The following is a 24,503-nucleotide window of genomic DNA, read 5'->3' on the forward strand; positions in this document are numbered from 1 at the left end:
GAACATGAGTGCTCGTCTCAAGTTTGCCAAAAAGCACCTGGATGATCCTCAAGAGTTCTGGAACAATGTTGTATGGACAGATGAGTAAAAAGCGGAACTTTTTGGCAGACATGGGCCCCGTTATGTCTGGCGAAAACCAAACACTGCATTCCACAGTAATTCCACACTGCATTCCATCTCATACCAACGGTCAAACATGGTGGTGGTAGTGTCATGGTTTGGGAATGCTTTGCTGCATCAGGACCTGGACGCCTTGCCATCATTGAAGGAACCATGAATTCTGCTCTGTATCAGAGAATTCTACAGGAGAATGTCAGGCCATCCGTCCATGAGCTGAAGCTGAAGTGCAGCTGGGTCATGCAGCAAGAAAATGATCCGAAACACACAAGCAAGTGTACATCAGAATGGTTGAGAATAAGAAATTTAAAGTTTTGTAATGGCCTAGTCAAAGTCCAGACCTAAACCCCATTGAAAACCCACAAATGTCACTGAGTTGAAGCAGTTCTGCATGGAGGAGTGGGCCAAAATTCCACGGCGCTGTGAGAGACTAATCAATAACTACAGAAAGCATTTGGTTGCAGTTATTGCTGCTAAAGGTGGCGTAACCAGTCATTGAGTCTAAGGGGGCGATTACTTTTTCACACAGGGGCATTGGGTGTTGCATAACTTTCTTTAATAAATAAATGAAATATGTATCAAATTTTTGTGTTATTTGTTCACTCAGGGTCCCTTTTTATCTAATATTAGGTTTTGGTTGAAGATCTGTTAACATTCAGTGTCAAAAATATGCAAAAATGCAGAAAATCAGACAGGGGGCAAATACTTTTTCACGGTACTGTGTGTGTATATATATATATATATATATATATATATATATATATATATATATATATATATATATATATATATATATACAGTGCCTTGCAAAAGTATTCAGACCCCTGACCAATTCTCTCATATTACTGAATTACAAATGGTACATTGAAATTTCGTTCTGTTTGATATTTTATTTTAAAACACTTCAGTTTTTTTATTTTTCTTAAAAATATTTCCCAACATAAAAACCAATGTCACCTTACAATAATTGATTTGGAGTTTCAGTGTTTTAAAATAAAATATCAAACAGAACGAAATTTCAATGTACCATTTGTAATTCAGTAATATGAGAGAATTGGTCAGGGATCTGAATAATTTTGCAAGGCACTGTATATATATATATATATATATATATATATATATATATATATATATATATATATATATATATATGTATGTGTGTAGTTTTATTTTGATATTATTTTCTTATTTGACTGTTTTTGAAGTCATGGATGTTATATTTTTCACTGAATAATAAAATTACAAACAGAACAATTTTCTTCATTACTATATGCTTAATCCAGGGAATCTGATTTTACATAAAGAAATCCACTAGATGGCAGTAGGAGCATAACCTAAACAACTCTTGGAATGAAATAAAATGTAAGTTCCGATGAATGTCCATTGTTCTACTCTCCCTCCCCCCAACCCGGTAGATCAGGAAAGGAAAATTCTAAAATGCACGTTTTCACCTAATGACTGTTCTGGGCCACTGTGAGCAGAGTTCTGGTCAACTCAACAAAGCATTTGGCAATTTGGCAATAGCTTGTTAGAGTACCTCTGTTGGTGGCCTTGTCGGAAGCCAAACTTAAGTAACTCTAAACTCACCCATACTTTTTAGTCATTCCCTGGCACAGATGAGGCTTGGGAAGCTGTCTGGCCAGTAATATATTTTAGATTCCCTGTGCGACTGCTGTAATAAAGGCAAACATGAGCCTGTTTAAAGTAGCTACTGTTACCTTCTAATTAATCATAAGTTATGATTTAGGGACATGCATTATTTATATTTTCATAGTTTAGGCTCACAGTTTCCCACACAAATACAGTATCTGTTAAATACAAACTTGATATCTACTGTGCTGTGATTTATATTCTGATGGCTGGAAGCTATAGGACTTTTTCCAAAATACTATATCAAACTAGTTCTGTTGAACATGAAACACATTTTTTTTTCTTTTAAATGAGATCTCATTATGTTTTTTTTGTTTTATGTATCTATCTAATTTGATTGAACATTAAAAGGGTACATAAGGAGCTTTTTATTTTATTGTACAGCACCAGGCAGTGATGCGCCTGTGGAATAAAAATGGAAACTGCTTTTTGACTAGGAGAAAACCTTTTTTTAAGATGATGACTGGTAAATGAACATTTTCAAAATAAACCATATTGAGAGCTCCACTGGGCTACTGAGCCTCATTTTAAAACACTTTTGATAGTTTAGATTATAACAGTCAGGTAAAATTAAAGGGTACATAAGGACCTTTTTATTATATTGTGTTGCATGTTCCCATGTGTTGCTACAACTGTTTACGTAAGGTGTGTGTATTGTTTTAATTACTATTTTTTTATATACATTTTGACCACTTTTTAAAACTTTTTAAAATTGATTCCTTGTCTCAAGATAGCTTCCCATAACTTCAAATGAATGCCTTTTTTTTTTTTGCAATATTTGCCACCAGACCCGGCGCCTGTTGGAGACCGGCGATTATGTTAGGTCACTAGCTCATGCTTCATGCGGTCATTGAGAAGCCGCTAACACACAACCCTGTTGTAACTCAATTTAAACATTCCAGCAACTTTGTTAAAAGGCTGTGTGTCAGTGGGAACTAAGTAACAGTTTTGTTTTATAACAAAATTACATTGTATTGTACACCCTCATGTATAAAGCGAAGGTATACAGCCTTTTTATATGCAGTGGTTAACAAGGATACGGTATGCAAAACGTTGGAAAATGAACAAGCAGAAGTATGAATTTGTATTTAAACACAATGTTAATAATAATAATAATAATAATAATAATAATAATAATAATAATAATAATAATAATAATAGTTAAATCACTAAAATACAGCCCTGTAGATATCAGAACACAGGAGTGTAAGCTATGCTTACAGCAAAATAATAATAATAATAATAATAATACAAACTTGTAAAATGTTTTTAAAAATGAACAATAAAAGCCATAAGTATCACTTTTAATCTCAAACTTGTACATTGTTAATACAACAAAAAACATTAAAATACACTGTAACAGAGGGAAGATCTGTGCTGCCTCTTCTGTTGGGTTCATAGTGCTGCAGCAAGAGGGCAGCAGCCTTGCAATATCCGCTTGTCAGTCAATGACAGAGAGGTTGGAGAGAGGGTGGTGTGGGCTTTCCCTCTCTCTGAGTGGCTGAGAGACGGGCCTTGGGGGAATTGCTGGCCCTATAAAATAACGTTGTGTTGTTCACTCAGCTCTGCCCCTATAAGACGAATTAACAAGCTAGCGGAAGTTCTGTTCTAGGACCGAGAATGGCCGGGAAAAAAAAGAACCTAAAGAAACGAAAATTAAAAAATATTGATAGTGGGAAACCTTGGGCAGACCCCATAAGTATACAGGAAGCAGGCTGAGGGAGTGGTCCAGTGTAGGATGGGGACCCGGGTCGTGCGGGTAGCGACAGTCGAGGTAACACTGCTGAGTGCAGCACCTTTTCTTTGCAGCTTTGATTACTGTGTTTTCTCTTTTTGATTTCGCCTTTTGTTATTATTATTATTTGGGAGCACTTGTGAATGCGCCAGCGGGTGTGTTTACCTGTGGGTATTTCTATGGTCCTGTCTACCATTGCTGGTATTCAGGCCACGGACAACAGCGCCCTCTGCGGGCTAAACTAAGAAAAAAACAAACTAATAAATAAAACTGGGCACCTGTGCGGTGTTGTCAAATACACTTCTGTCTCCCGTGTCAGTGAATACCCACACCCTTCCATGTACACCAAGAGGTTTGTATCTGGCCTACTCTCAGCACGCTTAAAATTATCAAAACTTTTAATAATGTAATAACTGCATTAAACAAATATGCATTACATGTAGGCAGATCTTATATTACGTTTTCTATTATTTTTATGTATTAATCCTGAGAGTCACTTTCATCGCTGCCACTTATTAGCAGTTCATTACGCTCAAGCTCCTCCTCATCTTGCTGAGCTTCAATGGCAATGACAGAGACCCGGCGTTTAATAGAGACCTGGCATTTATTTACAATATTTGTCAGCAGACCCGGCGTGAATTAGAGACAATTATTTGAAGTTTACACACAGTCACCTCCAAAATTATTGGCACCCTTGATAAAGATGAGCAAAAATGACTGTATAAAATAAATAATACCAGTAATGAGCTATATTGTAATTTTCCAGCATGTGGAATATATTTGACTTTATTAATGGAATCAACCAAAATTACACATTTCTCAAATTATAATTTATTTCCAAAAAAAATAAATGAAGTGTAACAATTATTCGCACCCTTGTTTTCACTACTTTGTGCACCCTCCCATTGCAAGGATAACAGCACTGAGACTTTTCCTATAATGTTTAATGAGATTGGAGAACACATTGGGAGGGATCTTAGACCATTCCTCCATACGGAATCTTTCTAGATCCTTGATATCCTTCGGTCTGCGCTTATGGACTGCCCTCTTCAATTGAAACCACAGGTTTTCAATGGGGTTCAAGTCCGGAGACTGAGATGGCCATTGCAAAATGTTGATTTTGTGGTCAGTTAACCATTTCTTTGTGGATTTTGATGTGTGCTTGGGGTCATTGTCTTGCTGGAAGATCCACTTGCGGCCAAGTTTCAGCCTCCTGGCAGAGGCAACCAGGTTTTTGGCTAAAATGTCCTGGTACTGGGTAGAGTTCATGATGCTGTTGACCTTAACAAGGGCCCCAGGACCAGTGGAAGCAAAACAGCCCCATAACATCAAAGATAAACCACCATATTTTACAGTAGGTAGAGGTTCTTTTCTGCACACGCATCCTTCTTTCGACGCCAAACCCACTGCTGGTGTGCGTGGCCAAATAGCTCTATTTTCGTCTCATCTGACCATAGCACCCAGTTCCAATCGAAGTGCCAGTGCCGTTTAGCAAACTCCAGGCACTTACGTTTGTTGGTTGCTCTCAATAAAGGCTTTTATCTGGCAACCCTTCCAAATAGCCTATTGGCATGGAGGTGGCGTCTAATTGTAGATTTGGAGTCTTGGTGACCCCAAGATGCAACCAAGTTCTGTAATTCTCCAAATGTGGCCCTTGGATTTCCCTTTGCCTCCCGAACCATCTGCCTCACTGTCTGTGGGGGCAAGATACACTTGTGTCCTCTACTAGACAAGTTTACCACTGTTCCAGTGGTTTTGAACTTTTTAATTATGGCCTGAATAGTGGTAAGTGGTATATTTAGTTTTTTAGCTATTGTTTTGTACCCATTGCTTGATTTATGAAGGTCAACAACCATTTGTCTCTTTTCATTTATGAGTTCTTTGCCTTTCCCCATGGTGATGGATGACAAATGGATTTCATATGCGTGTTACCTCATTTTTATACCCCAGTGAAACAGGAAGCCATGGAAGGCCACCATGCAGTTCCTTAAGACTGAGATGAAGTGTAGTTTTAATTTTGTTTGCTTTTATTTATAAAAATCTTTAGGGGTGCCAATAATTCTGACACCTATTTTTTTGAGAAAGATTTTTATTACTTGTTAATAAAAAAAACTTTTTCTCTGAGCAATTGTATTAGAATAAAAGAATATGGTTTTCCCATATATTTGTGAATAAAATATAGCTCATTACCTGTGTTGTTTATTTTATTCAGCCTTTTTTGCTCATCTTTATCAAGGGTGCCAATAAGGTGAATGGAGGTGACTGTGTATGTGTATGTGTGTGTGTGTGTATATATATATATATATATATATATATATATATATATGTACACATTTTTTTTCCCCTTTGATTTGAGTCTGTTAATAACCTTTAGCAATACAGCAAATCATACTTTTACATTTTAAAGTCATTTCAGCATTATTGACAAACATTTAATTAGTCTTCATTCTCATGAACAAATGATCCTTTGTTTATACTTCATGTGATTCATACCAGGGCAATGATTTAAAGGCAACAGGGAAATATAGGTTTTCAGCCAAATTAATGGAAAGCCTTAAATATTGTCTTAAGCTGCAAAAATACTTGGTCTTTGTTCATTATATCAACATTTGCTAAATTACCATATTATGTTAACATTGTAATGTAACCATAAGTCTTCTTTTGATTTAAAATTCTCTAGCCTCACGTTGCCTTTCCCCTCTGGAGACCCAGGTATGAAAATAGTTTTCTGGTCTCAATTTAGTCCATTAGTCCACATCACATAACTACACTACACAATTCAGCACAATTTCCAGTCTCTGCTTCAGTGAAACCCAGCATAGAGTGCCAGGTAGGTGTGCGCTTTGCAGAGCTGTGAGGGAAGCTCTCACAGTAGCTGCTGGCTCAGTGCATGGCTCTAACCATCGCTTTTGCCTCAGTTTTTGTGAACACTAAATTCACCAAAAGCACTTTATTTTTAGTTTGAGCCACATTATTGCAAGTATCACAAAACCGACAACTCAAGTCAAACCCAGAGTAAAAGTAACACATCTGGATTTTTTAAAAATTAAATCCGAGAACTTAAAAAAAAAAAAAATAGAAATACCAAAGCTCTTCTATAGTAACAGTACATGTCACATAAAGTATACTTTAGGACAATAGTCTACCTTGACTTTGTCGAGGAAGACGATCATGCACTCATTGCGCCTTGTAGTTATTGCTTATCTGCAACCTAAAAAATATTCGAGTAGTTTTTGGTAACTGTCCATATATCAGTTCAGGCAGAAATACTCATTGAAATAATTCCACCCAAAATCCATGCTTGCACACAGAATTTGCTCAAAGAATGTATCTCTTTTTACAACATTTGCAAATATGAACAGAGCAGTTTTAATGGCAATGCTCTAGAAACAGCAGGAAGTAACTAACTGAGATTTTTGTTTGTTTTATTTCAGCCAAAGTGACTTTTTTAACGACCGCAGCTACAGTGAAACTTTGCCACCTGGCTCTCATTTTAGATATCGCATTAACTTGTTAAATGAAACTGATGTTTAAGAGTGTGTTTAGACTAAATTTATTTCTTGTCATGTTAAACTGGAGAAAAGCAGCTGGGCTGATAGCAGACTGTACCGACTGCTGGCAGTTTGACATTTTCCCGTGAGGCATGAGCTGCTAAAGCTATACGTTGCATTAAGTGATCCCATCTGATGTAAAGAAAGTCAGATTTATACTGTAAAAAACAGCTGTCTTGCTTATTGAAGTGGAAAATTCTTATTTAAAACTGCATAGATGTTTTAAAGAGCAACTATGAAAGAATAAATCAGTAAAGAGGGTTGCAAAGCAGCAAACCTATCCTGTCTTTAGCTCAAGCACTGAAAATATTCGAATAGCTTTTAAAATTAAAATAAAAAAACAATGACAGACCAATACACACCTGTGCAGTCTAGAACTGCACATACAACCTATTTCGATAACGCCATAAAGAATATTTAAGAATTTATCACAGTGGTGGAGCCAACACAAACCCATATTTCATTGATATGTTTCTCCAAAATTATACTAAGTTTATTTCTCGTACTTCTGTATATCTTGCTGTTGAGAGTTTAAAGATGATCTAACGATGAACATCTAAAGAATATTTTAAACCTGGTAGCACCTAGATTTTCAGAGAGGTGGAATTAAATGATAATTTAATGATAAATGATATTTTTTTTTACAGTTTCAAACTGATATACTGTATAATTTGATTTACAACAAAGCCTAATCCTGCTTTGATGTGAATCAAGTAAAACAACTGTTATGTTTATGCTTCAGTGAGTTTCTACCTGTTTGTCATATAAATTCTAGTTCTAATTTCATGTGCAATAAACTCACATGATTTGAAAGGGAGCCATTGTTCTAGCCAGCTGGTTGGAAACATATGATTCAGTTTAAAGAAGCTCTATAAAGGTTGTTATTCTAAAATGATCACTCATTTGGGAGCAGGTTTGTCGATGTTTTTAGGTGTTAATGTGGATATCAGATTTTGCATAAGGAACCAAACAATTTAACCTATATTTTATAGGACTTGTTGGCATCATGCAAAAGTCTCTGAGGTCTAGTATTTATTTTATACTTCTTCGTAAACTCTTCAGACAGCCTTTCCAGATCTTACAGGGGCACATCTCCCAGTGGGGTAAAACAGTACTCAGATATGCATTGGCATTGACTCTACCTTCCAAAGGAAGAGCTATGCCCCAGACTATTGCAACAAAAGCTTACACTGGTTTGGTTTACATGCAGTTTAGCAGCTCCAAGTTCTCTCTCCATTGTTGTGAGAATGTGACGTAGTGTACATTCCTCACGCTATAGCAAGTGTATGGCCAAAAAAATGATATGACTAAAAAGTGCGGGTATATCACCTAATGCTAAAAAGCAACACGTTCGAAAGCAGTACCATAAGTTTACAATACTTTAGCAGTGAAAATCCAATTTGTGATCTCACGCAACTTTCTGCTATAAAGGCCATACCAAGCAATTCTTTATTAACAAATAAAATCTGCTGAAAGTAGCTCTGACAAGCTTCTTTGATGAAATTGAAATAATAATAATAATAATAATAATAATAATAATAATAATAATAATAATAATAGGAGGGGTTTAGAGACCTCTTTTATGTGATTTATTTAACGTTTCAAATTATTGCCATTTACAGGTGATATAGTGAGCAGTTTGGGCAATAGGTTTGATTCACGGTTCTGGCTTCATAATCTGTACAAAATTATGTCTGTTTTAGTAAGAGACACCATATGCAGTGCAAGAACTACTATGAAACAAAAAAAAGTGTTTTTTTTTATTTTGGAATTGCGTTGTGTGTTCTATGCACGAGATAACATTTGTATACGGGATAAGATAATGTTTGGTTGATTTCTCAAATGTGACTTAACATTACTTCAGTAGATACATTTTGTATTTCCAGCCTTTGAGTAATTTGATTATTGAGTATGTTATTGACATTTTTGTTTTGTTTGATTATTTTAGGTCGCGACTTTATTTGCATTCAGTCCATGGCCAGCATACTTGCTGCATTTACAGCTATGGCCAAAGGTTTTACATCACTTTGAATTTTAAGATTGACACGTCCATTAAAAAAAAAAAAAAAAAAAAACTACAGGAACATAATTTCGATCTTTTATTTAATATCATGGAATCAAATAAGCTACAAAATGATATCGCAAAAGTCTACCAGAAGCCATAACAGTAGTACAATATTTGATGTTGGATTTCAATTTTTTTTTGTTTTTCGTTAAGTATATGGAAAACTACAATGTGCTGTGTAATTCAATATGTTAACGTAACATTATTCAGCAGGTTTTGTTCGACTTTATGAAGCAAAATGTGTTAATTCTATTGGATGATGCAAAACTTTTGGCCATAGTTGTAATCCTTAGTACATATCAGATGTTGGTTAAGGAGGTGATTTTTGGTTATGTTTACAAGGTCTTTATTTGTAAAGTGTGGAAATGTTTAAATAAGAAAGTGAAACGGGTACAACTAGTGACACTGGATACTGTATAATGCAACTGACTTATATCTATGTATCTTCTGCTATTGCTACAGCTGAGCCTGGTTAGGAAAGCGATAAGTGAAAGTTTTCACTTTTCTAATGAAATTTCCACAGTGGGATGCTTGTGCTTGGAGCTGTTTATTTTTTTTCAGTTTTAACTCATCGCTTAAGTAATAATATAGGTAACATTTCAGATGAACCAGATGTAGGACTTAACCTTCCCCACAGATACCTAGGAAACCTAGGGTATGAGGTGTTTATTATGTAAAACCTTTAAGTATTTTTCAGTTTATGGTTAACATTGATATTGAAAGTAGACACAACTTCATTCATGATACACTGACTTTGTGAAGCGGCCAATCTGTGAGGTGTAACAAAGTCTTGGGGATTGAATACTAAAATAGATGTGGAAGGTTGTACTGAGAAACATGTATACAGTTACATCTCAATATTTGTATTAAATAGAAATATAAAACCTTTAGTTCACAAGGTTGATTCCTGTACAGATCATTCATTTGTGTGTGAAGGCTGTTATTGATGGTCTCGGGCAAGTTCCTAAATATATATTACTATTGGCACTCATTTACACCTTTGCTGGCATGTTGTACATGTAAAAAACTTACCAGTCCCTCCAAAGCTTGGTTTTAGTAAGTTCTGCCAGTTGAGCATCATTCATAAAAAAAAAACGAATTCAGCACCTGAAATTGCCAGCAGTAGACCAGAAATCAAGACTTCATCTATTCTTCCCTGAAAAAGATATACAACAATATCTGCTTGATCAAGATCCAGTGTGGGGTTAGCAAATTAACAGATCTGAATGGAATGAAAATATCTGGAACCAAGAAGAAATGAACAGAAGAATGAGGGCCGACATGTTCTATGGAAATTAAGGAAAAGGTCATGGAGCTATTAAAATAAATACCAACACAGCTTCAGTGCTTCTTGGTGTTGAATCTGTGAATTGTGAGTCTGTGTCTCTCAAACTGAGACTTGCGATTTGGTGAAAGTTGATAAACCCTTGACTGCTGCTAAGATAAAGCAAATATGGATATAAAAAATAAATCCATCTATTTTAGTTCATTAATAATATAATTCGTAAACTGTTTTATATGGCAGTGCTACGGTTGAAAGCTGACTGAAATATGAAGTTTGCAAACTGTAATGTTGATTTTTTGGATGTTTTATGTATTTCTACTCAGTTTTTCTTTTCTTTTTTTTTGGTGAATGTCAGGTACCAAACACTCACTGTTGCCACAGATGCTGATAGGAGACAGGAATTAGAACACCAAAAGCTAGGCTCTGGAAAAAAAAAACTGGTAGTGAGTATTGTATTAGTAATGTTCTTGGGCACTGCCATTAGATTGAGGTTCAGATGGCTTAAGTTTTGGTCTCAGGTTTGAAAAACCTAGGAACAAAGCTTGTACCAGCAAGAGTAGTTTATGAAATAATTACCTCCTGGTTACCCGTTGTAAGGTCAGCTGGAAGCCACAGCTGTAGCACAATAACTAGAGAAATACAGTCTAAAAACCTGACTAATCCAACTGACATTCTGTATAATTCTCCATGATTTTTGGGTCCCGACAAAATCCCTATTGAAATGAATGATGTGATACCTCTATAATCCGGAATTGGTCTATTCTGGAGTCAAGCATGATTAAGTGTGCTGCCTAAAATCAATGTAAATCTGTGCAATCGGGCACCGGTCATGTAAGGCAGTTTGCTGAGGCATTAGTGTGTTTATTATAATGTGTACGTACAGTAATAAAGTTGTTTTTTTTAAACATTCAAATAATGTTGTAATTTTAACTTATGTTCAGTATTAAATTACAGTAACTCTATAATCCAGCACACTGTCTAATCTGGCACAATGTTCTGGTCCCAAGTGACACCGGATTGGACAGGTTTTACTGTGCAAGGCAGTTAAAAAACACACCACCATATACAAATCAAATATTTCAGAGAAATCCTCAATCTTATCGCTCCATGTTCACATACACTCATACAGATCCTGGTACATTTGTGAAGCACAGTGTTGTTTGAGGTACTGGTACATTAATGACCTTAAGGCGAATCTTCCAAGTTTAAGACACAATCAGAAATCACACACTGGAAAGCGGTTTTGAGTAAAAAAGAGAAACATCAAAAAAAGATCCACCTAAGACACCATTATATGAAACAGTATGGTGTTGAGTGTTTTACCAATGCTTAAAGGAAGCTGTCTGAATGCAGGTAAAAGTGTATTCATAGAAAGGGCAACTGCTTTGAAGTAGGTTCCATTTTTCTGTGATGATGCATTTAAAATATTGTTACAGTAGACCATGTAATTTATGGTTCAGGTTGCCATCTCTAATTTATTTGGAATTTCACAAGACTTCAAGAAAAATGGTTATACTGATCTACCTACAACTTGCAGAGGTGATTTAAAAAACATCTTATTTTGAGCTTGTAACGGTCACCCTACACAGTTGATAGGCAACTGTACTGTCCTCCCTTAGGAGATACTACTGGCCAAATAATTAAAACTAAATAAGTCAGTAAGGGTGACTGACAGTAAAACAGGGTCGTCACAATGCGTCAATTTAACTACACAACACTGGTTTATTCCAAGGAACACAAAGCTTGACAAAAAGAATAAGACTAAACAATGACAGAAGAAAACAACTCAATTAGGGACAGAGTGACAAGGAAGAGAATAAAGTGCAAACAAACCCAGGAAAACAGATTATAAATGAAGATACACAGCAGAGCTTAAGAATATAACCACAACAATTTAACAATTACTGACACGGAGGATGATTAATATACGGAATGAATAAACAATGCAACACAAAATATAAAATCAACAAAATAGTAATGAAGTCCCAAAAAGTAACAAAAAAAAAACAACAACGATGACACAGTCAATGGAAAGAGCTCACCAAACCGGTATGGAAGTCCAGTTAATTACTTGGGATGAATGTGAACGATGATGTAGAGGTCTTCAGGAGATGAAAAACATTGAGAGCGATGAAATGGATGTTTGATGAAAACTGAGGTTGCAAACAGTCCAGAACAGATGCACAAAAACATACAACCACACACTCCAGCAAAAAAAACACAAAAGAAACTACCCCACCTAATTAAGCAAAAAACAGTAACTAGACAATAAACTAAAGCAGCAGACAAAAAGAAAAACAAAGGCTAAAGAATAATATCTAGCTAACAGTATAAAGATTAGGTTTTCAAAAGGTAGACAGACTCTCACAACAAGGTGCTAGCTACAGGGAAAAAAACACACCCTCAACCCCCCACAATTAGAGAAATAAGAAACAGGTGAAGATTGACTGTGTGAGAGGATTGGTGGATGAAATTTTGAATGGACCAATGGGGTGAAAGAAAGAAAGAAAAGGATACTGGGAAATGTAGTTTTTTTTAGGTTGGCCTGGCCAGGCTACTGCCTTTACTTAAAAAGACAGGTGAGTGAAAATTACACCCACATATGTAGCAACAGTGCTACATAATCCCCCCCCCCCCACACCGGAGGTGCAAGGGATGAACGCCGTAATAGCGTTTAAGGTTCACTACATTCATGGTGTCCTTTTTTATATTATCGGACTCTCCCCATTGTATACGATAATTGTTAGGGCCTAACTTCTTGGTTATAAGCGCGGGCCCTACCCACTTAGGTGCAAGCTTAGCGGAAAACTTACCAGAGGCATCAGATATGGGATGTGATCTGATCCAGACCAGGTCACCTTCTGCATACTGACAGGGTACTCTCCGAGCATTGTAATTCCGAGCTTGATGCTGTTGGGCTTTAGAGACACGATTCCTTACTTCTCTCGCCATTTCCTGCTGGCGATCCAGGAGTTGGTAGGGATCCGTGGAAGGGGCAGGAGAAACCGCAATGAGACGGTCCAAGGGGCCTTTGAGGTTTCGCCCCAGAGCTAATTTGGCTGGTGTGAACCCTGTGGTATCATGTTTGGCCGTATTGATTGCAAACCGGAACTCGGGTAGCCATTGATCCCACAGCTGATGGTTGTTTCCGACAAAAGAAGCAATCATAGTTTTAAGAGTGCGGTTGACTCGTTCCGTTAGATTGGTTTGTGGGTGGTAACTGGTGGTAAGTTTCTGTATCACCCCCCAGGTTTTGCAAACCTCAGAGAGTAGCTGACTGGTAAATTGAGGACCACGGTCTGACAAAAGATGTTGCGGCGTTCCCCATCTTGTAAAAATGTCCTGAATTAAGATACTCACAATTTTGGGAGTTTTACTATCCTTTAAGGAGAATAGTTCAACCCATTTGGTGTAATAGTCGACAATGACAAGGAGGTAAGAGTTACCTTTTTTACTCCTTGGGAAAGGACCCATTAAATCCAGACCTAGCATCTCTCCAGGCTCCTTCACAGTCGTGGATTGAAGGAAACCGGCTGGCTTTTTGTTCGAAGGTTTGTAGGTCTGGCAGATTTGACACTCTCTCACATGGCTCCATGTGTCCTTTCGTACAGTGGGCCACCAGGCAACCTCCAGGATGCGCCGTAAGGTCTTCATTCTACCAAGGTGCCCTCCAAGGGGGTTGTCATGGTAATACTGACGGAAGGAAGTAGTTAGCTTTTCAGGTATAATCAACTGAAATCTATACCCCTCATTAGCAATCGGCACCCGACGATACAGTAGTCCTTGCTGTAATACAAAGGAAATACGGTCATCATTGGCAGTGGTGTTATCAAGATCTTTAATGATTTTGGCGATAGCAGGGTCTTTGGACTGTGCGGCCGCAATCTGGTCCAAAGTGGTCGGAAGGTCCCCACTACTCGCAAAGGCTTTGCTTACACAGATTGCAGTAGATGAGGTTAAAGATGTTATTACAGGAGCCCTGGAGAGTGCATCCGGCACGATGTTCAAACTACCTTTCCTGTAGAGAACATTAAAAGTAAACTGCTGCAGACGGAGAGTCCAACGGGTCAGTCGGGAGGAAATCTTGGGATTCTTGAAAGCCCAGGACAGTGCCGCGTGATCAGTGACCACCTCAAACTCTACTCCCTCCAAATAATGCCGCCATTTCTCCACTGACCATACAACAGCGAGACACTCCTTTTCAGAGGTGGAGTAGTTTCTCTCAGCTGAGTTGAGTAACTTGGAAGCAAAGGCAATCACTTTTTCTTCATCTTGGTGAGATTGGGTCAGCACAGCTCCAAGTCCTACATCACTTGCATCAGTGTAGACTCTGAAGGTCCTGTTGACATCCGGGTGAGCCAGGACCTGCGGACTGACCAAAGCTTCCTTTAGCAGTTCAAAACTTTGCTGACACTCGGCATCCCATTTCCATGGGACATTTTTCATTTTAAGGTGATTAAGAGGAGCAGTAGTGTCGGCAAACTTGGGAATATACTTATGGTACCAACCCGCTAACCCCAGGAACCGTTGCACCTCTTTCAAGTTAGTAGGTACTGGATAATTCTGTATGGCTTTTAGCTTCAGGGGATCAGCCGCTATACCCTCCGCCGACACTACATGTCCTAAAAAGTGAAGGGAAGGTTTAAAGAAATTACATTTTTTTAAATTCAGCGTTAGGTGGGCTTGATGGAGCTTCTGAAAAACAGCTTCGAGGTCTTTAAGGTGTTGTTCCGCCGTTGGTGAATACACAATGATGTCATCAATGTATACAAAACACACCTTCCCTCGTAGGTCTCCCAACACACGTTCCATAAGCCGTTGAAAAGTAGCAGCTGCGTTTTTCAGTCCAAATGGCATTACATTAAACTGGTAAAGTCCAAAAGGTGTGGAAAAAGCAGTCTTAGCACAGCTGTTTTTATCCAGGGCCACTTGCCAATACCCCGAGCGTAAGTCCATTGAACTGAACACCGATGCACCATTCAAGGATTCCAGTATGTCATGTATGAGTGGCATAGGATAGGCATCGAAGATGGTCTTGGCATTCAATTTCCTATAATCGACACAGAACCGATATCCACCATCTTTTTTCTCAGTTAAAACCACCGGGGATGACCACGGAGAGATAGATGGCTCGACCACTCCATCCCGAAGCATATCGTCCAGGTGTTCCTTTATGAGAGCTTTCCTCAAGGGAGACACCCTAGACGCATATCCTCGGACGGGAATCTCATCATCCGTGGTTATGGTGTGTCGAATCACCTTCGTTATTCCCAGTTGGTCTGTACAGACTGATGGCCACTTCTGCTGGAGCCTTGCCAGTTGCAATTGACACCACTCCTGGCTGTCAGATGATATAATCACGGTCCCGGTTGCGGTTTGGAGTGACTCGGTATTACCGATAGAAGGCAACTGAAGACTAACAGGGTAATACAAACTCATGTTAGGTGTGTGTTCAGACCATGAAATTTGCAACTCCGATACCTGTCGAAAAGGATGGTAAGTGAAACCATGGAGTCGTTTTACACCGTACTTTTTGTTAGGGATGTCGATTTGAGTGCAAGTCTTTTCCATAAAATCCAAGCCTAGGATTATAGGGAAAGCTAAGTGAGAGTCTGCAAGGATGTAAGTATCCAAGAACCAGATCTCATCATGGAAGAGGTAAGTAAATCGTATCCTTCCCAGGGCTCTGTGTGACTGTCCATCTGCCAATGAGAACTTCTGGTTATGAGCGGAGTTCAGTACTTCTCCTGGTCGAGAAATCTTCCTCCACAGGCTCTCCTGCATGAGTGTGAAAGTACATCCCGTATCCAGAAGGGCAGGCCCATGGAACCCTCGAGTCTCAATGTTCACCACCAGAAGAGACAGTTTTGGGAGCAGCTGCACTTTTATCTTCTCCTCTGGATTCACCACACTGACTTCAGCAGGCTTCTTGGAGGCCACACGGTTACCTTTCTTGCCTAGGGATGCTTGGTTGGAGTTGGCTTTGGCCCAGTATTCTTTTTGGGCAGAGTTGTCACGCTCCACCTGGGTACCCACCCGTATCAGATCTGCCACCGTCCTCACAGTTCCTCTCAGACAGCTGGCGAGTTTGGGATTACTGTTGTTAAGTATGCGTCGCACTACCTCCACCTCTTCCAAATCCGGCTTCCAGCGCAGGCACAGTGCACGATAGTCATAGGCAAAATCTCTTATTTGCTCGTTGGGCAACTGCACCCTGGATCGGAGCCGCTCCTCGATCTCCGCCTGGAAGTCTGAAGGCAGAAAGGCTTGACGGAACACATCCTTGAATACCTGCCAAGTTTGAATGCCGTGGCGCTCCGCCACCCACCAGCTCTTTGCCGAACCCTTCAGGGTGGTTGAGAGTGTAGCAAGGATCTCACTGTCGGACATTGGCCGTAGAGCAAGGAACTCGTCACACTTATCCACAAACTCGATGGCATCAGTGTTGGGTTCCTCCCCAAACTCCGGGAAGTTGATTTTAATTGGCAGCTTCGCTTGAGGAAGATTACCTCTGGAACCATTTGACGCCCTCTCAAATGAGAACTGTGGTGGTACTGATAGGCTTCCGGAGGTGGTAGATGGGAAAACTAGAGGCAGACGAGGTGTGCTGGTCTTTTTTAGGAGCTTCTTAAGCTCCTCTGCCCATAGTGCATCACGGCGTTTAAAACAATTGACTGTGGCTTTTTCTAATTCATCAATTCCTTCATCCGTAAATGTACTTATCTCATTAAATCTTCTTTCGATATATCCTCTCAGTACCTCTTCCCTGTTAAAAGTGCTCTCCTGACTGTGGGTGAAGTCACTCTCCAGTTGCTCCACTCGCTGGGTGAGTTGCTGGATCTGCTCACACATTTGCTCAATAGCACCCCTGTCAGTCAGATTCCCTTCATCATCATCGCCCCTGATAAGTGCTGACTCTTCATGACTAATATATAGGTCACTTAATCGGGAAGTTAACTCATTGATAGGCTCTCTTATGGTAACATGGGGTCTCTCAACAAACTCAGAAAAGCTAAGGGTATCCAAAGAGTGATTCTCTTTGTCAGACATTGTGCACCTTTAAATTTTAACCAGATAATTTGGGGAGTAAATTTATTAGGACACTAAAGGGTCCCCGTACGGGCCACCAATCTGTAACGGTCACCCTACACAGTTGATAGGCAACTGTACTGTCCTCCCTTAGGAGATACTACTGGCCAAATAATTAAAACTAAATAAGTCAGTAAGGGTGACTGACAGTAAAACAGGGTCGTCACAATGAGTCTCTCAACAACAACAAACCGAGACACTGACAGTTCAGTAATACAGCTTCATTCAGATATCTGGCACTGGCCAGATAAACTATAAACAACTCTGACAAGTAAAAGGTTATTTGTTTAATAAAGTTATTCAGGTTTTTTTTCTGTCCAGAAGAAATGTGAAACTAAAATGAGGTGTTTATGTGGAATTTAATTTGTAATTATGATTTTTTTTAAGTGATATTAAATGTATAATTATATTACTTTTCTTTAACAATAAATGCTAAATTGAAATCGCAAAAAAAAAAAAAAAAAAAAAAAAAAAAACAACGATGACACAGTCAATGGAAAGAGCTCACCAAACCGGTATGGAAGTCCAGTTAATTACTTGGGATGAATGTGAACGATGATGTAGAGGTCTTCAGGAGATGAAAAACATTGAGAGCGATGAAATGGATGTTTGATGAAAACTGAGGTTGCAAACAGTCCAGAACAGATGCACAAAAACATACAACCACACACTCCAGCAAAAAAAACACAAAAGAAACTACCCCACCTAATTAAGCAAAAAACAGTAACTAGACAATAAACTAAAGCAGCAGACAAAAAGAAAAACAAAGGCTAAAGAATAATATCTAGCTAACAGTATAAAGATTAGGTTTTCAAAAGGTAGACAGACTCTCACAACAAGGTGCTAGCTACAGGGAAAAAAACACACCCTCAACCCCCCACAATTAGAGAAATAAGAAACAGGTGAAGATTGACTGTGTGAGAGGATTGGTGGATGAAATTTTGAATGGACCAATGGGGTGAAAGAAAGAAAGAAAAGGATACTGGGAAATGTAGTTTTTTTTAGGTTGGCCTGGCCAGGCTACTGCCTTTACTTAAAAAGACAGGTGAGTGAAAATTACACCCACATATGTAGCAACAGTGCTACAAGCTGTCTACAGGTGAGGGTCACATTGGTGTTGATTGGGTTAATTTACCATTCCAAGTGAAAAGCAGTGAAGAAACAGTTGCTTGGATTTGTGTGGATTGCTGTTCTCCACAATCTATAAGAAAAACAGCAATCATCATAAATCCAAGCAGCTGTTTCTTCACTTTTTTCACTTTCTTTATGAAAAGCAGCACAGAAATATCTTGATAAAGAATACAAACAGAAATTATGGGAAAATATGAGGAAATCAGAAAGTAAGCACTATTGGTATGTTAAAATAAACACACTGTTTTGACTACAGGTTTTTGTTAAATGTCTGAGTGTAGCTTCTAGACAGTAAATGCCAGGAGATACCGCAGCCCATTATTACATATAGACTGAACTACAAAACAAAATCACGTATCTAATTATATCCAGTAGCATACGCAGGTAAGTGGTATTGTATTTACAGCAAATTAAACTGTCTAAAATGTTTTTATGTCAATCGTATATGTTAGTATACATGCATTTTTTCCCCAGTAATGTAAAGCACTGTCTAATGTTACATCTGCATTGAGCAGCTTGCACCAGATCCATATCGCCTGCAGATTATATCCAAATTTAGCAGGGCAGGGTGGTGATCACTGCGTTTTTTGTCCAGAAATCGAACCTGTTTCTATTTTTTGTGCGCAGTGAATTTCGCATTTTTTTCCGCAGCCATTACGCTCAAGTATGAAAGGTAGTATTCAATTACATAGGTTTGATTTTTTACCCTAGAAAACACAGCAAATTAACGCTATAGTGTGAATAGCCCTTTACCCAGCACTAAGGATTATTTAGACAATTTTATAATACCAGGGATATATAAAGATAAGTGGTTAGTACAATCAAGGTTGATTTCCCAGTTTTAATATGCTTTAAAAAACAGCTTTAGTTTAGTGGTATGGGTTAATCAACTGAACCACTAAATATAATATGTTTAATTTCAATTTTTCATTTTTTAGGCTGACTGGATGCTATCCGTTGGAGAGATAGCTCTGGAGTTAAAAGTTTTGTCTAATCCGGTGTCAGCCTCTGTATTTGTGCTGGGAGAGAGAAACTTTTTCTGCATAAAAGAGAATGGGCAGATGCATTTCATAAAGAAACTGGAATACAATCCAAGTTGCTTCTTACCATATGCATCATCAGGTACATAAACATCACATATAAATGTGTCAGGTTTAATTATGTTTGCATTTATACAGTTACATTTATCAAAAGCGATCAGGTATTTCCAAAAGGCTTTTAATCTACTCAAACTCAGCATCATACAATAACCAAAGCAAATGTGGAGCCTGTCTGTTTATTTAGATACAAATGTAATCATGCTTGAATTAGAACAAATATTGTACATTCATTTGCGTCCTTAGTTTTTTACATATTACATAAGTTATTCATTATAATTCAGTTCTCCCTTTAATTACTTTCATAAATCACTTACAGATTTCCTAAGGAACATTTAATAAATATGCAGTGTATGCTTTCCCACATTGGACATAATGGATGCAACATGTAATTGCCACTTGGCAGGGACCACAATCCTACACCAAGAAATATGTGAAGCAGGTTATTTTTAGTGTAATCTATATAGACTAATGAGAACTCCAGTGTTGGAGTTTGTACCATATTTTTGTATTGTATTTTTGTTTTTTATTCAAACATAAAACACACATGAAAGTGTGGTTCATACTTTGATTGCGCAACGGTTTGCTGAGAGTGGTTGATAGTCTCTTTAGATGTTCGACTGTCTGGCGATCAAAAGAGAGAGTTGATCTTTCTCTATTCTAATCAAGACTGACTGTGGAGAAGTGAGAAGGGCAAACATATTAGCATTGTGATGTGCATTGTGTACTGTAATCTGTGCAGATATTCTTGTCTCACTCACTTCCCCCCAATAAGACTTGAGGAGTCTTTTAAAGCAGGGGAAATAACAATAGAGAATCGCCAGAATGCACATAAAAGGATAATAAACAGTAAGAAATGTGTAAGCAAAAATGTAGATCTTATAAAGTCCCTTTTAATATATGCGAATCTCAACCAAATCCTGGTTTACAGTTGCAGTTTCAGTTGTGTAATTCAAAGTATGCACAGCTACAGGGTAACTGGAGGGTGCAAACAATGTGACAAAGTTATTTCTTTCTAAGTGCTGTTTATTATACTTGTCTCACTCTGATTTATTAGGACTGACAAAAACTAAAACAACACACATAATATCTGCAACCTGTGGTTCCAAATGTTTATTTTGATATAAAATGTACTATAGTTTTCCTCACAGATTAGTTTTAAGTGTTTTTTTTTTGTTTTTAAATACAAAAAAAAATTGGCAGCTTATAGGCTTATAGAAGTGGGGAGGGGAGGCAGCAGTCCTGAGAGTGTGGAGACACATTTACCTAGTGTTACAGGAGTCCCTGTAGTGTTTCCACTCAAATGCATTGAATTACTTTTGCTGTAGCCTGTTTTTTTTTGTAGTGATACATTTTTTCAAATAGTTACATTTTTATTTGATCCATAAATGACCTGAAATGAATCTGAACACGCACTGTATGGCAAATTATTCTCTGTGCTTATGATTAGTCACCAAGTCCATCTGATTGTCTGTGCATTCTGTGTTTATTTCAAAAACGTTTACTTTTATACATTTGACATTAATGTACATTGGTCTAAACATCACTTTTCATATTAAAATATGTTGATGAGAGAGTTAATACTTTGAAAAAAATATAATCGTTTTTGGAGTTTAATACTAAATCCATAGCATTTACATGACTACATGTATCCCAAAAGAGTTAACCTAACATAGGGCCGGACCAAATCAAAGTTAGCACTTCGCGAACGAGGACGCGAAAGCATTCGCGGTACCAAAACACAAGAACAAAAAAATAACACTAAATACCCTGATATTTGCAAAAAAAACTAAAAAACAGTACATGCCTCAAGATGCTCCTCTGACCTCATATATCGAACACTTGCACACAACACTGAATAATTTAAAATTAATAATTTACAGTATCAAACATTATTATATGTATTATTCCTATTATTATCATTATATATGTTGTGTTTGTTGCACCCTTAAACCAAACACGTACAAGACTGTTTTCTTCTTTACTACTTTTTTTTGCCAAAGTTCGAGTTAAATGTTTAATAAAGCAATATGTATTATTTCTTTAGGTCTACCACAGTTTTTATCAATAGGATATTTGCCAATATGCACATTACTGCTTGGTCAAATGTGATAAAAAATGTTCATGCACAATTGTTACAAGGACAATGAACAATAAATATAAGTAGTGACATTCTATTGGAATTGTGTGGGTACAAAATTCTTCAACTTCTAACATTTTAACTGCACTGTAAGTGTAGATTCTACAAGAATCATAGAAAAATTCACTGAATCTAAAATTAACAATTTGCTCATACAGTTACTTTGGACATTATGTACTGTGTGTAGTACTTTCTACTAGCTGCAGTGGATTTAATAATAAAGTTAAAAATGTTTGTCTTTTTCATATTTATTAAAAGTCACTTTAGTTTTCCTAGAATCACCACGACGACTAATAATGAAACCGGATCTGAAATTTTACTTCAAAATTTTTATACTTCTGCAAACATTTCAACTTTCCCACAAAACCTTAAATGAAGGAAAATTTCAAACACTAAACCATGACATAAGACAGGTACAATTCCTGACGCAAACAAAGTACCCCAGCTACCTCCAAATGGAATATTGGATTTGTCATAGACTCAATTGGCTTGTTGGAAGAAATGTATAAATGTATGATAATGTTTGCTCTGCAACTAGATTAAAGTGTCTCTGTTTCTTTGTGCTGCAGTATGTGAAGGAACGTCAAACAGTCTTATTGGGAACTATAATAACATGCCGCTGGTTTACCAGGATGTGACACTACAATGGGCTGCTTAGCTTCCACATGTTCCTGTAGCCATCAGGGTGGCCAACTTCCAGTGAGTACCATACCATATTACTTTGAATTACCGCCGCCCTTGAATAAGCGCAGCACTCAGAGATCAGATTTGTAATAGATGCTGCCCTCGAATAAATGCTGTTCTCAGTAATGAAAGATGTAAAATGTTTCCCTTTCTGATCTGCGAGCGCAACAGCTTTCAGTTTAAAGTTGTGTACTTCTTCGCCACCCTGATCAAGTTGAAACCGATGCCAGCATAAGCATAAGATCTTTTTTGATTACCGCACACATTGTTTTCATACTCTTAGAAGTATGGCTTGAATATTTCTGTGTTTATTTTCCTTTTAACGGTTTGCCCTTAAGTCTTAAGCCGCTACATCCTAATTATGAGAACATTGTGTTAAATTAGCGGGAATGAACAAAACAACACGAAACATTGGAAGCTACCTAGTTCCCAGGCAAGTGCGAGAACGAAATGCAAATTAAAGTAGCATCTGGGGGAAGTGATTAATGTCATTGTTTGCTCTTGTGTCCGAATAATGAAGAAGATGAAACAGAATCAGCAAGTCAGTCAGGACATCAAGGTAAAAAGAAGCGACTTTGTTTAGTAATTAAGATATTGAATTGGCTCAAAACACAGACACGTGAACAAAAATAAAAACCTAAAACTTCAAGCCCTAGTTCTTTCCATTTCAGTATGCTGTATCTGCGTCTTTCTAGTGCCGAATTTTTCAGCAGTTTTTCTGGCATTTACTTTAATTCTGTCATCTAGGGAGGACCTTTTGTTTCTCCACGTTTTCTCTCTTCCTTTAAGAGAGCGCTGTTGTTTTATTGATTACGGATAAAAGACTGCTAAAATGGTTACCGTATTCCTTTGAATTTAGGACAGACCATTTAAAACCATATGTTTCTTACAACAATAGCCCTGTGTAAGGGTGCTTAACACAGGTTTGAGTCCATTGCTGAGTAAGAGTCTTAAATAAATTAAAAACGAAACTGTATTTTGATTTTTTAATGTTTGGTTTGTTTGTCAAGAAAAAATAGTTCCCTTCGCTGTTCACAGGTGGAATTATACCGTCGAAGAATCGCTGCAGCAGCACGGAACAAAAAAAAAAAAATCAGCTAAAATATTTAAAAAAAAAAAAAAAAGTTTATAAATGTTAATGTTATTGCTGTTAAAATCATAAAGACGGTTTATAATAACAATAATGACCTCCAGGCAGGGATTTCCTGGCCGTTAATGCCCCGGCTGGGTTAAAGTCCCTCGGCTTACGCCTCAAGCCTTCAACTCTCCCAGCCATTATAACGGCCAGGAAATGCTCTGCCTGTCGGTCGTTATTGCTTAACTGTACCACATTAATGAAAGCTTTCTTTTTGCATGCCTTACATTCTGTTACATTTACACTTCCCAGTTTGTTTCTCCTCATTAATGTGTATTCGGGGTCAACGCATGTCACTGGCTGCAAAGCATATCACTGCAAAGCATAACGCTCATTAGGGAAAGCAGCTGGTTGGTTAATGACAGGAAAGAAGGCATGCAAACTGAAAACTTGTATGGCACCAAATACTATAAAAATGAATGATTTAATATACAGTACATGTATGCGCTTTTTAAAAAAATGCAAGCAAGACCTACAAAGAGAATAAAAGTACAGAACAGGTAAGATTTAAGATTTATCTCACCAGTTATAATTCCTTTGTGTACCTGTATTGACATACAAAAGCATATTTTTGTATCAAGTAAAGCTGCTTAATGGTTTGGTATTGGTGGTGGCCAATGATGGCCTCTAGAACATTATATGATAGCCGTTTCTTACTGGGCCCCCTAAAACCAGCTGTTTTTATATAACCAGGACACACTTTATTCAGATCTTTTTGATCTGATAATGTAACAGATAGTCTTAATGGCAACCGAAGTGAAAATTGTGTGATGGGGATTTCACCATTCTTGTCCTTCATGGATCAGTTGTTCCCTTTCCCAGAT

General features: G+C 37.7%; 1 pseudogene; it reads left to right on the forward strand.

Moving 5' to 3' along the window:
* LOC117972376 (protein PTHB1-like) overlaps window positions 1-24,503 on the forward strand; it is a 52,815-nt pseudogene that overhangs the window by 8,901 nt on the left and 19,411 nt on the right.

This window comes from Acipenser ruthenus, chromosome 3 (genome assembly GCF_902713425.1).
Source record: "Acipenser ruthenus chromosome 3, fAciRut3.2 maternal haplotype, whole genome shotgun sequence".
Lineage (NCBI taxonomy): Eukaryota > Metazoa > Chordata > Actinopteri > Acipenseriformes > Acipenseridae > Acipenser > Acipenser ruthenus.